A 12336-nucleotide genomic window follows, 5' to 3' on the forward strand; every position below is an offset into this window, starting at 1 on the left:
ACCAACGCTAGCCGGTAGTAAAGTATCAAAGTCTTTATTGAAGAATAGTTTCCATTTCCAAGCCTCAGCGCCCCAGCTCTACGTCTGGAGTTTAGACCGGCGAAGCTCCGTCTGAATCTCCGCCCCCTGTGCACCAGTTTAAGACTCTAATCTTACTCCACCTCTCCCTTCTCTCCTTTCTCCTCTGGGTCCTGCTGCCCCCCGGGGTCTCCTCCCTCCTGGACTCCTCTGACGCCGACGTTGACCCTCCTGACTCCTCTCTCTCTCTTCGGCGGGCTTTAGGACTTGGCTCCCTACCCGGGCTGCCCACTGTGCCGCCTTCCTGTACATTTGAACTTGGCGCGCGCGCGCGTTTAACCTTCCTCTTAACCGTTTCCTCGCTCCCTGATGGAGGCGTGGTCACTCCTGCCTCATGTTCTCCCGCTGCCCGCGCGCCACCTGATCCCGATGCCTGGGACTCCTCCCCCCTACTGCACTCTGGGGGGGACGCTGGTCCAGATTTCCAGCTGCTGCTCTCTGAGTCCCCTCTGGCCCCTTCTCCCTGAAGTGCCCCCCTGGGTACTCCCCTTGCCCTGACCATGGGCGCCCCTTTCTGTGAATCCTCCGAGTCACTGGAAAGACTCAGAGACCTCGGATTGCTGTCATCGCTGACACTTCCTTCTGACTCCTCCCCTTCGCTCTCCATTTCCTCCCTCTCCTGTGCCTCTGCTCCTGAACCCCTGACAATTATTATTATTATTATTAAGAGGAAGAAATCTGAGAAGCTTCTATCAACAACTAATGAGATGTTAGAGAAATAATTCAGACAATTCCAAGAGTGAGCTTTTATTTTTCGTATGTCCCTCTTCATCTTTCTAATGAACAAACAACTCCAATTCACAGACCTCCCTGAACTATTTGTTCCCAAGTGTTACTTGCAACATGAATCCATGGCCATTAAATCTCTCCAGGCAAGCCTCTACCTGCATCAATTCATTTGATGATCCTTCTCTGCTCTGAGTCTCCTATTCTTTCTAGAATGCTGAAGGCACTCCTAAGAGCATGCCTCCTCTTGGCCCCACTTTCTGCAGGTAAGATGGGGAACATCTGATGATCTTTAGAGGACACTGAAGAGAACTTGCTTCTTGAGAGGGAAGGGGAGTTAGGTGTGTAGATCAACACCATAGAGAGCAATCACGGCTGGGTTACCAAGAGAAAGTCGGGGAGAGTAAAGTCAAGAGATTATTTCTTGTGATGTTATACAGATAAACAATGTCATGTAGAAAAATAATGAAATATCCCACTCTAACATGAAAGCTGCATTTCAGCAATACACACAAAATGTGGATCACTCTCTGTGTGTCTGTGTGGTGGGGGGGGTAGGGACACAGGGGGGGGGGATTTGCATAGGCAAGAGATTGCCAGATGAAAATGTTGGGCATGATTTCATAGTGGAGGGAAAGTGCTAAGAAGGTGAATAAGCTTTTCTTTACTGGGAGAGGTAGAGAAAATATGCCTTAAAAATAGGATAGAATAATAATTCCATTGGAATGGAGAGAAAAAGTTGCTTAGGGAAGGGAAGGGAAGAAGACAATGTATGGCCATAGCAGGAAGAAATTAAATACATTTTACAAAGAAAGACACCTTCAAATCTACTCCTTGGAACAGAGCACATCAACCCACTAGTAAGGATCCAGATCCACAACTACTACAGTGGTACCTTGGGATGTGAACAGGATCTGTTCCGGAGCCCCGTTTGCATCCTGAAGTGAATGCAATACGCGTCCATGCGTCTGTGCATACGTGTATTTTTCCACTTTCGTGTATGCGCGTATCGTCATTTTGACCCCCTGCGCCTGTGTGCGCGGCGAAACCTGGAAGTAACACACACCGTTACTTCCAGGTCGCCACAGAGTGCAAGCCAAAATACTTAACTTGAAGCACATTTATCCCAAGGTATGACTGTACTCATTGATTGTGGAAATGTGGGGCGCTGAATGTGATTTGAGTGCCAGACAAGGATCCAGAAGGCTAGGGTTTGAATCTTCACTCAGCCACAAAGCTCACTGGGGGATCCTAGACCAGGCACTTTACCTCAGCTTAACCTACCTCACAGGAATCTTCTGAGGATAAAATGGGGAGGGGAAAACCATGTACACTACCTTGAGCTTCTTAGAGGAAGTGGCTGCAGATAAATAAATGAATTAGGAAAATAAGAACTTGACAGCAAGTGAAATTGATAAATTGGTTCATCCCTAGTCTAGGATCCTGTCCTAACACTTGCCAACTCAATGATTATGGGAAGTACACAATCAGGACCACACCACAGCAACACTCTGGCTTACTGTGGCTTCCAGCAACTGTTATTTGAAATATGCTACTTTTGATATTGGAGGTAATACATAGTCATCATGCTTAGTAGCCTTAGTAGTCTTATTCTCCATCAATTTATCGAATCCTCTTTAAAAGTCATTGAAATTGGTGGCATTCAATGCCTCTTGTAGAAAATTCCATAGTTCAATTGTGCTCAGATCTAAGCTAGTGACCAAACAGTGGGAATAAAATGTATTTAAGTGAGAGTCTGGATGGGAGGAAAAGTTGGCTGTGAGAAAAGGAGGGTACACCTCTCCACTTCTTGGAAATAATTCACCCAGCGTGGCTACAAGAGTTTTAATTAATGAGTGTTTTATTCATTTCATTTCATTCTCTTCTATTAAAATGCTTATTAAATTGAACACTTTTTAATTTAAAAGATTTAATTCATGATCACCTCTTCTTTTCCTCCTGTCCTCAGCAGTATTTCTGCTGATTCTTTTCCTCCTGTCCTCAGCAGTATTTCTGGAGTGCAGATATAAGTTTAACGGGACTGGAATAACATCTAAAGGCAGTGCAGAAATATCTTGTAATAATAATGTTATATATACCTGTTCTGCCAGTGTTCTGCGTACAAATATAGGTAAGATTTGCCTGTCTTTTTGTCTTTTCTGTTGGATTTGACGCAGGTTAAGATATAGGTGAACTTTAAGGGTTCTACTAGCATATAGAAGTCTATGCTGGAACAACTCACCTATGAAAAAAAGTGAGGTGAGGAAGCTGTGACACTTCAGCTGTAGATGAATTAGAACTCCCATCAGCCTTAGCTAGCCTGGCCACCAGTCAAGGATGATGGGAGATGCAGCAACATTGGAAGTAAGGAATGAATGGCTTGCATATGAAAATGGGGAATCTAACATCACCTGATCACAAGCAGTGGCTGAATTTGGGTGTTGATCGCCAAGCTTGGAGAACTTGATTTGCATCAACCAGAAATCCCTATTGAGCCAAACCAATGAATTCCAGTTTAGGTTCATTTAGTTTTGGTTATCAAACTAGGACAAGAAGCCTGCAAAATAAGCTGAATATCCCCTTTGCCGTAAATGACATTACAATTGACAATCCTTTCACAGATGTATAAAAACTAGTCAAAAGCTGAGCAACCAGAATGGGAGATGAAGATGCTTCACAAATTCATGGCTCCTTATCCCCCCTCAAGTAATTTTGAAAGAATTCTCAGTGGTGAAATGATGAGGAAGCAACCAACATGAAGGAAGTATTCCTGTAGTTCACCTCTTATAAAGGGTTTTAGTTACCCAGCTTGATTCAAAGTGGGTCCCTCCACCTTGATGGTCTTTGGTTCCTACTTCAACCATTGGTTCAGGTTGATTTGATCCCTTTGCTTGTTCCTGATTCACCCACCCCTTGTACCCAGGAGGGAGTGGGTGCCATTTTGTGGTTCATCTCAGTGCCAAAATGCCTTGGGGCAATCCTGGGTGGGATGCCATCTGTTCCAACATCACTGCTACATTCTTGGAGGGAGAGGGGCAAGGGGGTAGTAAGGTTGGTGTAATGCAAGTGTCTTGCCAAGTGTCTTGTGTTGGGCAACAGGAGCTCAGGGAAGCATGCCCCGAACAAATTTGACCTAAAATGAAATTCTGAATAAATTTCAAATTTAATGCATTTTGCAAATTAATTGTTAACATAAAAAGAGAGGCTGGTTCTATGGATTATGGAGGCAAGAGACTACTACTTGTGGTTGAGAGCTGAACTCTTAAGTGCCTGCAGAAAACCTTTCTTTTCCACCAGACCATTGAGAATACACTAGTTTATTGAAATCTATCTATTTACTTTTAATATTGCATCTTTTATGTATTACAACTGAAAAACATTTGATATCTCTTTCCTTTTACGATATAGCAGTCTGCACAAATTTAAAAAAATAAACAGAACCTTACTTTAGATTGCCAAATTGAATAATACTTTCCATATTGTTACTTTGAAAAGGTCCTGATTCCGACAACACAGAAAATTGGAAGCATTATAATGAATGTGCTTTAGGAGCAATAGACCGCATTTCCCCCCAGATCCTGATAGTTCTTTCAAATTCTTTTTCACAGATAAAGCTGAAGTGCAAATTGAGAATACTTGTTTGCCATCCAGATATTGTTTCTCAGGCGATTACAGCTTCACTGCAGCAGATGGTAAATTCTTTGAGATGAAGATGCAATGCTGCAACACTGACCTGTGTAACAATGAAACTCTCAGCCGTAAGTGTCTGGATCATTGTAGAATCATTAACATGTTAGGGCTTGGATCCTTAGTCAATCAACAGTACTCAGAGGGACCTTCTAGGCAGCTTTGTCTCTGCCTGAAAAGGGATGGGTTACCTTTCCAGCCAGGCCTCTCCTTCTTCCTGTCCCTTGAAGCAGCACCATGAAGGATCAGATATAAAATTGGATACCTAAGCTCCTGAACAGCTCATAAATAGCTTATGGTCCCTTCAAGTTCACTTTCAATTGGATGTTTCAAATATCGACCTTACAAGCAACCTATCTTATCCAAGTGTCCTCCTGAATCACCCTTGAGCTAGTTCTTCTCTGTCCTTTAACTGACAAGTACTACCTAACCCAGAAGGGACGGGGGTGGCGCTGTGGGTTAAACCACAGAGCCTAGGACTTGCTGATCAGGAGGTCGGTGGTTTGAATCCCTGCAATGGGGTGAGCTCCCATTGCTTGGTCCCTGCTCCTGCCAACCTAGCAGTTCGAAAGCACGTCAAAGTGCAAGTAGATAAATAGGTACTGCTCCGGCGGGAAGATAAACGGCGTTTCCGTCCGCTGCTCTGGTTCTCCAGAAATGGCTTAGTCATGCTGGCCACATGACCCGGAAGCTGTACGCTGGCTCCCTCGACAAAAAAAGCGAGATGAGTCAGCCCCGACTGGACCTAATGGTCAGGGGTTCCGTTACCTTTTTATCTAACCCATCAGTTATAATTGTGCAAATATAAGACCCTACCTTACAGCATGCTCTGACATTTATTTATTGAATTTATTGAATTTAGGAACCACTCTATACCTGGGTTTCTTTGGGCGGTTCACAGATACTCTAGGATAGCTCATTGTTAAGAGCAGAAGAAAGACAGGATCTCTGTACAAAAATGGGGGACTAAGAGCCTATATTTTCAGAGAGGCTACAGCATAATCGATGGCATGAATACATTCCAAGAGATTAAAAGGAAAATAAAGTTCACACTCTCCCACCCCACTTTGGGTAAAGGTCATTTATCTCAGAGACCAATGGTGACTTTGTCCCATGCTTAGCCCTGAACCCAGATTGTTTCTAGATCATGTTTTCATCCAAGAACACTTGCAGCTGCCCCAGCAAAACTGTAAGTTCCTAGGCTAGATTCCATTTACATAACACAGAGATATAAAAACAGACAAAGACATGAACATGTTCACTTTACATTTGATATTGAAAGTTCCTGATCGCAACGTGCTGGCTGAAAATGGTCTGCAGTGCCCATCCTGCTTCTCCAAAGGAAAGAAGAAAAAGTGTAAAAGTGAGAAGACCGTCAACTGCCTTGAGAATGAGACCCAATGTGTTGATTTTAGAGGAGCTCTTCATAAAGGTAACATTGCTATTTCATCAGGGGAAAAGGCCTAGTCATCGCCTGGGTCACGCAGACTCTGTCCTGATCTCCTGCTCTCCCTTCCTTCCTCTCTTTTTCCATTGCATGTTGCTGGAAAGTGAGAAGCATCATATCTCTTACTAGCTCCACTCTGCACTCTTCCTTAGTGTTTTGCCTGCCTGGACTTTGCCCTTCAACTTTCATAATGCCACTTGCTTGTCTAGAAGCAGGATTCAGATCGGGATGTTTATATTAAATACCCTTCTGGACAAAAGGGGAAAGTGCATTCATTGCTCCACCCCAGTTGCTCTTGATCTTTCTACCACTGGCGTGCAGTTCAGGACAAAATGTGTGCCTCTTTCTCAAAAAGCATATTTATTATGTAAAGAAATGTAACTAAATTTCCTTAAATACTGTGACAATGACAGTATCTAGCTAGGTGCTCTGTATCCTCCTAAAAGCTACTCCCGATCAACAGTGTTTTTGAGGAATAATGCTGTTTGGAAAGGGACCAAATTTACCACACACTTACTTCCTGAAAATAATAGGGGATCAGGAATGAACAGGGGATTTGAGCTGCCTCTGCCCTACATTTCCCCTCCTCATCCTTATCCTGACCTTTACAGCCTGGGCTTTGGTAGTTTCACTTTTGAGGGCGATGTAAGAATTTGGACAGGAGTTCCTGATCGGCTTTTGGAAACCCCCTTTTCCACCAGTTCATGTTAGATGTGTTTAACATGAAAATATATATGGTAAAATAAAACGAGGATTCTCTGGTTGCTTAGGTCACAGTTTGGGACAATGAGGGAGCCTCAGTTGGCATCCAACCATCCTGAGAGACAATGGAGTGCAACTCCAGCTTTTTATGCGGCTGCATCACACTGTTGACTCATGCCAGGACCACACACTCAAGGCTCACAAACGAGGGAGGGAGTGTTGTTCTCCAATATTGTTGTGTGGCCACAGCATGTGCCTTTTAACAGGGCCAGGAGATGGCAGGGATAGAATTCCTTGCATTTTAATGCAAATCACCTGACCACAAGAATTTGATTTTGTTAACATACTAATTAGGGCAGTTTATAAAACCTCTAATTTCATAATATTTTATAAATAGAACCTGTTTATTAATAAACTTCATGTCTTGAGACTCCTTTGAGTATGATGCCAATTTTGATTTACACCTGAGTATTTTTTTTACCTGAATTCCTAATGTTGAAAATTTTGTACATTCATGTTATGATGAAATTATGTTATTTCTCAGATTTCTTAAATATACACTTTTTAAAACTAACATATTAAAATTCTCATTCACCATCACAGGCCCCATCTCCTATTCCCTGGGAAAAGGTCTAAAGTCGATATTTGTTTTCTTTTTTCCAGATACCTTCTTTATCACCTTTTTCACTTTCAAAGGTTGTTCAACAACAAATCTTTGTACCATCCGCAAAAATGGAAGATTTCTTATTGCCACTGGGAGATTTGTTCTTACAGTTATCGAAGAAAGCTGTTATAGTGCTTCACGAATCTCACACCAGCCTGAACAGGAACGGTAAATGGGACAGTGTAGACCTCCTCCTTGTGTATTCCAAAATCTATGGCAATGAAGGGAAATTGGAGGCCTGGTGGTGAAATCCAGGATTCACGATCTCTGTTTCTTTCTTGCTTTGGTAAAGGAAAACAAGAGCAGAGAAAAGGGGGTCAGAATGTGGGGATTGTGGATTCTAAATAAAATGCTGTTTCTTGGAACTGTTTCTTTCAGATACAAATGCACTTATTATTTATTGATTTGGCCAAGGACATTACTAAATATAAAATACATAAAACGGGATGAAAACAAAATAATATACATTGCACAGGGGGGGGGGGGGAAATCATTATTAAATTCAGAGGTTTTCTTAGATAAGAGTTTTCTCCTGAAGAATTTAACTTTTGGGTAGGTGCTATTCATGGTGAGCTCTGGCATTTGTAAATCTAGAAAAACAGCACTGATCCCTACAACCCCCCCCCCCCAATCGTCCTGTCTTTTTATAATTACGGTAAGTTTTAGTTTTTCTTGCATTACCAAGTCTTCTTTCAGATGAATATTTCAGAATGGGGAAGCATATATAGCAGACAGAAAGCTTAAAAGTTACCAAACCCTTGTGGCAGTCATGGTGGAGCGTCACTATCAGGATTCAAGTTCAGTTTTGCAGTCCATGGTTTATCTTTCCTGGATTCAGCCATCTCATCACTCTCCTGACACTGAGCTACAGGCCATGGGTATGACAACTGGTCTGTATGTCTCTCCTCGTTGCCTTCAGACAGGGTGCCATAAAAAGTGCCCTCCACCCCCGCAAAAAAATTCTACTGACTGAGCGTCATGCAAACAATAGGTATCAGTAGTATAAAGCTATTAGGGGTCTTTACTCCCCCACCCCCAATAAAATGTCTGAGGGAGCTGGTCCCTTCCAAACTTAATGGGCATGGCAACTGGTCTATCTGTCTCTCCTAGTTGCCTTCAGGCAGGGTGCCATAGACACTCCCTCCCCCTCAAATCCACTGTCTGAGCAGCCTTGCAAGATACATTGGTCTTGCATACAACAGGCATCAGTAGTATTAGAATACTACCTCCTGTCAATTGGTTATGCCCCACCCCTCTAGAGTTTGATTGAAGATGTCATATGACACTCTACCTAAAAGGTCCCATTCCAGAAGTCCCACCTCCAAGGGCCACCATGAAATAACTTGGGGGGGTCCACATAACCCTTCTATCTGTGTTGATGGCTCACCACTGCTGCCTTCAGGTAGGCAGGGACCACCCCCTCTTCTAAGGAGGCATTAATCACCTTCCTGACCCAGTCAGCTTTCCCCTTCCTGCTAATTTTCCTCAGACCAGAGGGGCAAGGGGCAATGTCCTTGATTCTTACCTACTGAAACTCATCCAACACAACAGGGTAGACCGTGCCCTGGACATCCCTTGAGATTCATCTTCTGTAACAGAGGAGTCAAGTTTCCAGTGGGTGCAAGCAATTTCATCCTCAAAATGCAAACAAGTCACAGCATTGACAAGTCACAAGCACCCTCCCCAACCCCCAAAGACAGCCCCTCTCCATTTTCACCTTTCCTTTTCTCACCCAGCCTCTCACCCTGGGAGATGTCCACTTCCCCACTCTCCACCTGGTAACTGGCAGCCGGTTGAGTCCCCCCCCCCCACTTGACAGCACATTAAGCCTTTTATTTTATTTTTTAAACTCAGACCAATGCTTTCATATCATGTGTTTGAGATATGTATTGTAGTAATGCCAAATTCCCAGAATAACAGAATGTCACCACTCTTGCTTATGGTCCAGGAAACCACTGGGTGATTCAAGTAAGCAAAAGCTTTTGCCTGATGTCTCCAGCAGAACATAAAACCCAGGATTCCCAAAAGGCTCTGAGGTACTGGTTTGGATCAAGGCTGTATCCAAATATCTACAAAAATACAGAATACATATTTATTTAAGATGAATAAGACAATAGTGCAGTAAGAATCCACTTACCAAATAGGAAGAAAAAAATATTAGAAGAAGGTCACTTAAGAATTTGGGAACATTTGGGGAAATATGTACACAGAAATCAACAAATCTGATGTAGTCTAACCTAGTATATTTTAACACCACTTTCTGAACCTCAAAGAGATGTGGCAGCCATCAGTGCGTGCACATCCCTTGTGGGTCACATCTTCTACTCTGATGTGCAACAACTGGTATTAAGAGGCTTAATGGCTCTCATGCTGGAGGGAAGTTAGCTATCATGACTACATTTAAAAAGAAAAATACTGAAAAGCTACAAAACTGACAGTGCAAACCTGAATGGCCCCATGGTTGCGAGCAGGTTCCAGGTTCACCTGATTTCTGATTCTGGGAAGAGCATGTGTGTGACATGCTAATTGTTGATTACTTTGTGTCTCATTAGGCTTAGGTTGTTTCCAGCTCAGTTTTATCATAAAGCCCAAGGGAGGAACACATTTATTTAAAGTACTTGTTTACTGACAGTGCAGGTGTGGTTAGACTGGAAGAGGCATCTGGCTGATTCCGACAGAGTTCATTAAAAAGATTGCATCCAATTTTTAAAAAGTGCTTCGTGTTACAATATAAAAATATAGGATTTCTGGGAAAGCATGCACTGTCCATTTCCATAATTTCCTGCTCCTCACTGGACCAGTCCTTCCCAACTGGAATCCTTGGGCACCTATCCCAGGCCCATAAATCCCTCCAAGTCAGCGTCTTCTTCCATAGATTACCTGCTTGGCTTTTGATCCCTCTGGCATTATGAGGGCCTCCCTGGAGATATGCCTCTTTTCACAGTTGGTTTCGACTAGTGCCCAGGCTGAACAATACAGAGCTGTGGGAGCAGTGCAATGATTGGGAAACCCCCTTCTTTCTGGAATTAATGTAGCAGCTTGTACAGCTTCCGACAGGAGGACTCTGACATTGTCCTACAGTCCAACAGTATTCTTCCCAAAGCCTGGGAAACAGTAACTAGGCTTTGAGAAGGAGCCCTCATTCCCCGGGAGCTGCTTTCATGACCCTTCTCTGCTGGCAGGGAGAAAACAGGACACCCTGGAATCAAGGCACTGCCAATGACATCTTACTGAATTCTGTGGCCATCCTGGCCAAATCGGGACTGTTGAGGGGTATGCATTTAAATCAGTTTGAAAATCACTTTGCCTCCAAGGTGAATGTACTCTTCAGCTGTAGGGAGAATATTAGAACATTTACAACTCAAAATGGTCATAGTTGGAGGCCATAGGATTGGCAAAAAAGTCCATTGCCTTTTAAATATGACTTTTTGTATGTTGCTGTTTTAAAAAGGCTAAGATACATGAACATACAAAAATTGTTAGGCCCAGGCTGTCTCTTCTACCACCTGTTCTAACTCTTTTATCATTTCACTTGGTTGAGAGATGTGTCCTCTTATATTGGGGTTAGACGATATAACTATGAATTCAAAAACTGTCAAACCTCTGCTTGCCTTCTGTTTTACATTAAAAACAAAACTCTGATGCTTTCTGTCAGGATATACCATACTCCCCCATTCCAAACTATTGATTTGAAAGATACACATTTTAGAACCAACTTTTTATTTCACACAATCCTTTATGTTTATCATAATAAGCATAATGACACACTATAATACAGCACTCTTTTCTCTGTGTCTTGCATCCCATTTCCCTCCATCAACAGCAAAAAAGGAAGAGGCACGGATCCTGAGGCCTGACTCTCACCATTAGGTTTCCAACTCCCTGTGCACCCCAATGCTGTGAATTCTTGAATTCACAAGAAGGAGATTTATGCTGAATCATAATTACCCATCAATGTGAGGTTGGTGTGAGATATGTGAAGCATTATAATACTTATTTCAATTGGGAAAGAGTTTGAGGCAGGGGAGATAAAGGGAAGTGTCAGATGAACCAAAACTCCAAAATATACTTTGAAGAAGTTGCAATACAAAACCAGACAGACTTATTTGGGAGTCAGACCCATTGAAATCAGTGACACTTACATCAAGGAAGACAGATATAGAATTGCATTGTAATCCCTTTGAAATAAATGGTTACAACTTCCACCAATAGGGCATAGGACTTTGCTGAAATCCATATACTGCCCCCAAACCTTCCAGCCAAATATATGTATTGGTGAGGGATGGAGTGGAAACTTGAGAAGCACATTTGGCTATCAAGGAAGGAGTTGCATTGCTCAGAAGACCTAACATAAATAATGAAGCGAAGAGGAGGACACCCCAAGATAGACAGCTTAGTGATGAATGTCCTCTGTGCCTTCCGTGCTGTGTATGGTTTAAAATACCTTGGTTGGTGGTATAGCGGGAAATGAGGATATTGCTCTGTGTCCAAGAGCAGTGCAAAGAGAAGAAGGAAATAGGCAAAAAGCTGTCCCTCGCCCATTTAAACACAAGGTGAACATGCTGGATCAGGACAATCACCCATCTAGTCCAGCATCCCAACCGATCCCTGTGGAAAGCCTGCAAGCTGGACAAGACTGCGACAATATTCTGTCCATCAAAAATCCCCAGCACCAATTATTCAGAAGCAGAAATTCTTTTGACAGTGGGAGTAGAACGTAGCCATTGTGGGAAAACATGCCCGCTCTGAATTCATCTAATCCTCTTTTTAAGTCATCTGAGTTGCTGGCCACACTGCAGTCTATTTGAGTTGCCATATCTTGGCATATCTCTCTTGCCATATCTCTCAGTTACTGGCACATTCAACTCTTGAGGTCTCACTTTGTCCCTTTTATGCTTTGGAAACCATAGCTGAGACAGCAGGATCGTTATACTGTTTAAAACCTCCATTGCATCCACATAGCCCATTTCATTCTTTCGAGCATACTTCAATGGATCTAGTATCCCGTGTTTTACTGAAGTAGCATCTCCAC

At 42.9% G+C, this 12336-nt stretch overlaps 1 long non-coding RNA gene across 1 annotated transcript; it reads left to right on the forward strand.

Moving 5' to 3' along the window:
- The first annotated feature begins 885 nt into the window (after window positions 1–885).
- Window positions 886–7648, forward strand: LOC310684885. The gene is made up of 5 exons (XR_014514928.1): window positions 886–1070; window positions 2810–2935; window positions 4470–4562; window positions 5774–5923; window positions 7304–7648. It is a non-coding gene; the product is annotated as an uncharacterized lncRNA (long non-coding RNA).
- The last annotated feature ends 4688 nt before the right edge of the window (window positions 7649–12336 follow it).

The sequence above is a fragment of the Podarcis tiliguerta genome, assembly GCF_965153285.1.
Source record: "Podarcis tiliguerta genome assembly, chromosome: 8".
Lineage (NCBI taxonomy): Eukaryota > Metazoa > Chordata > Lepidosauria > Squamata > Lacertidae > Podarcis > Podarcis tiliguerta.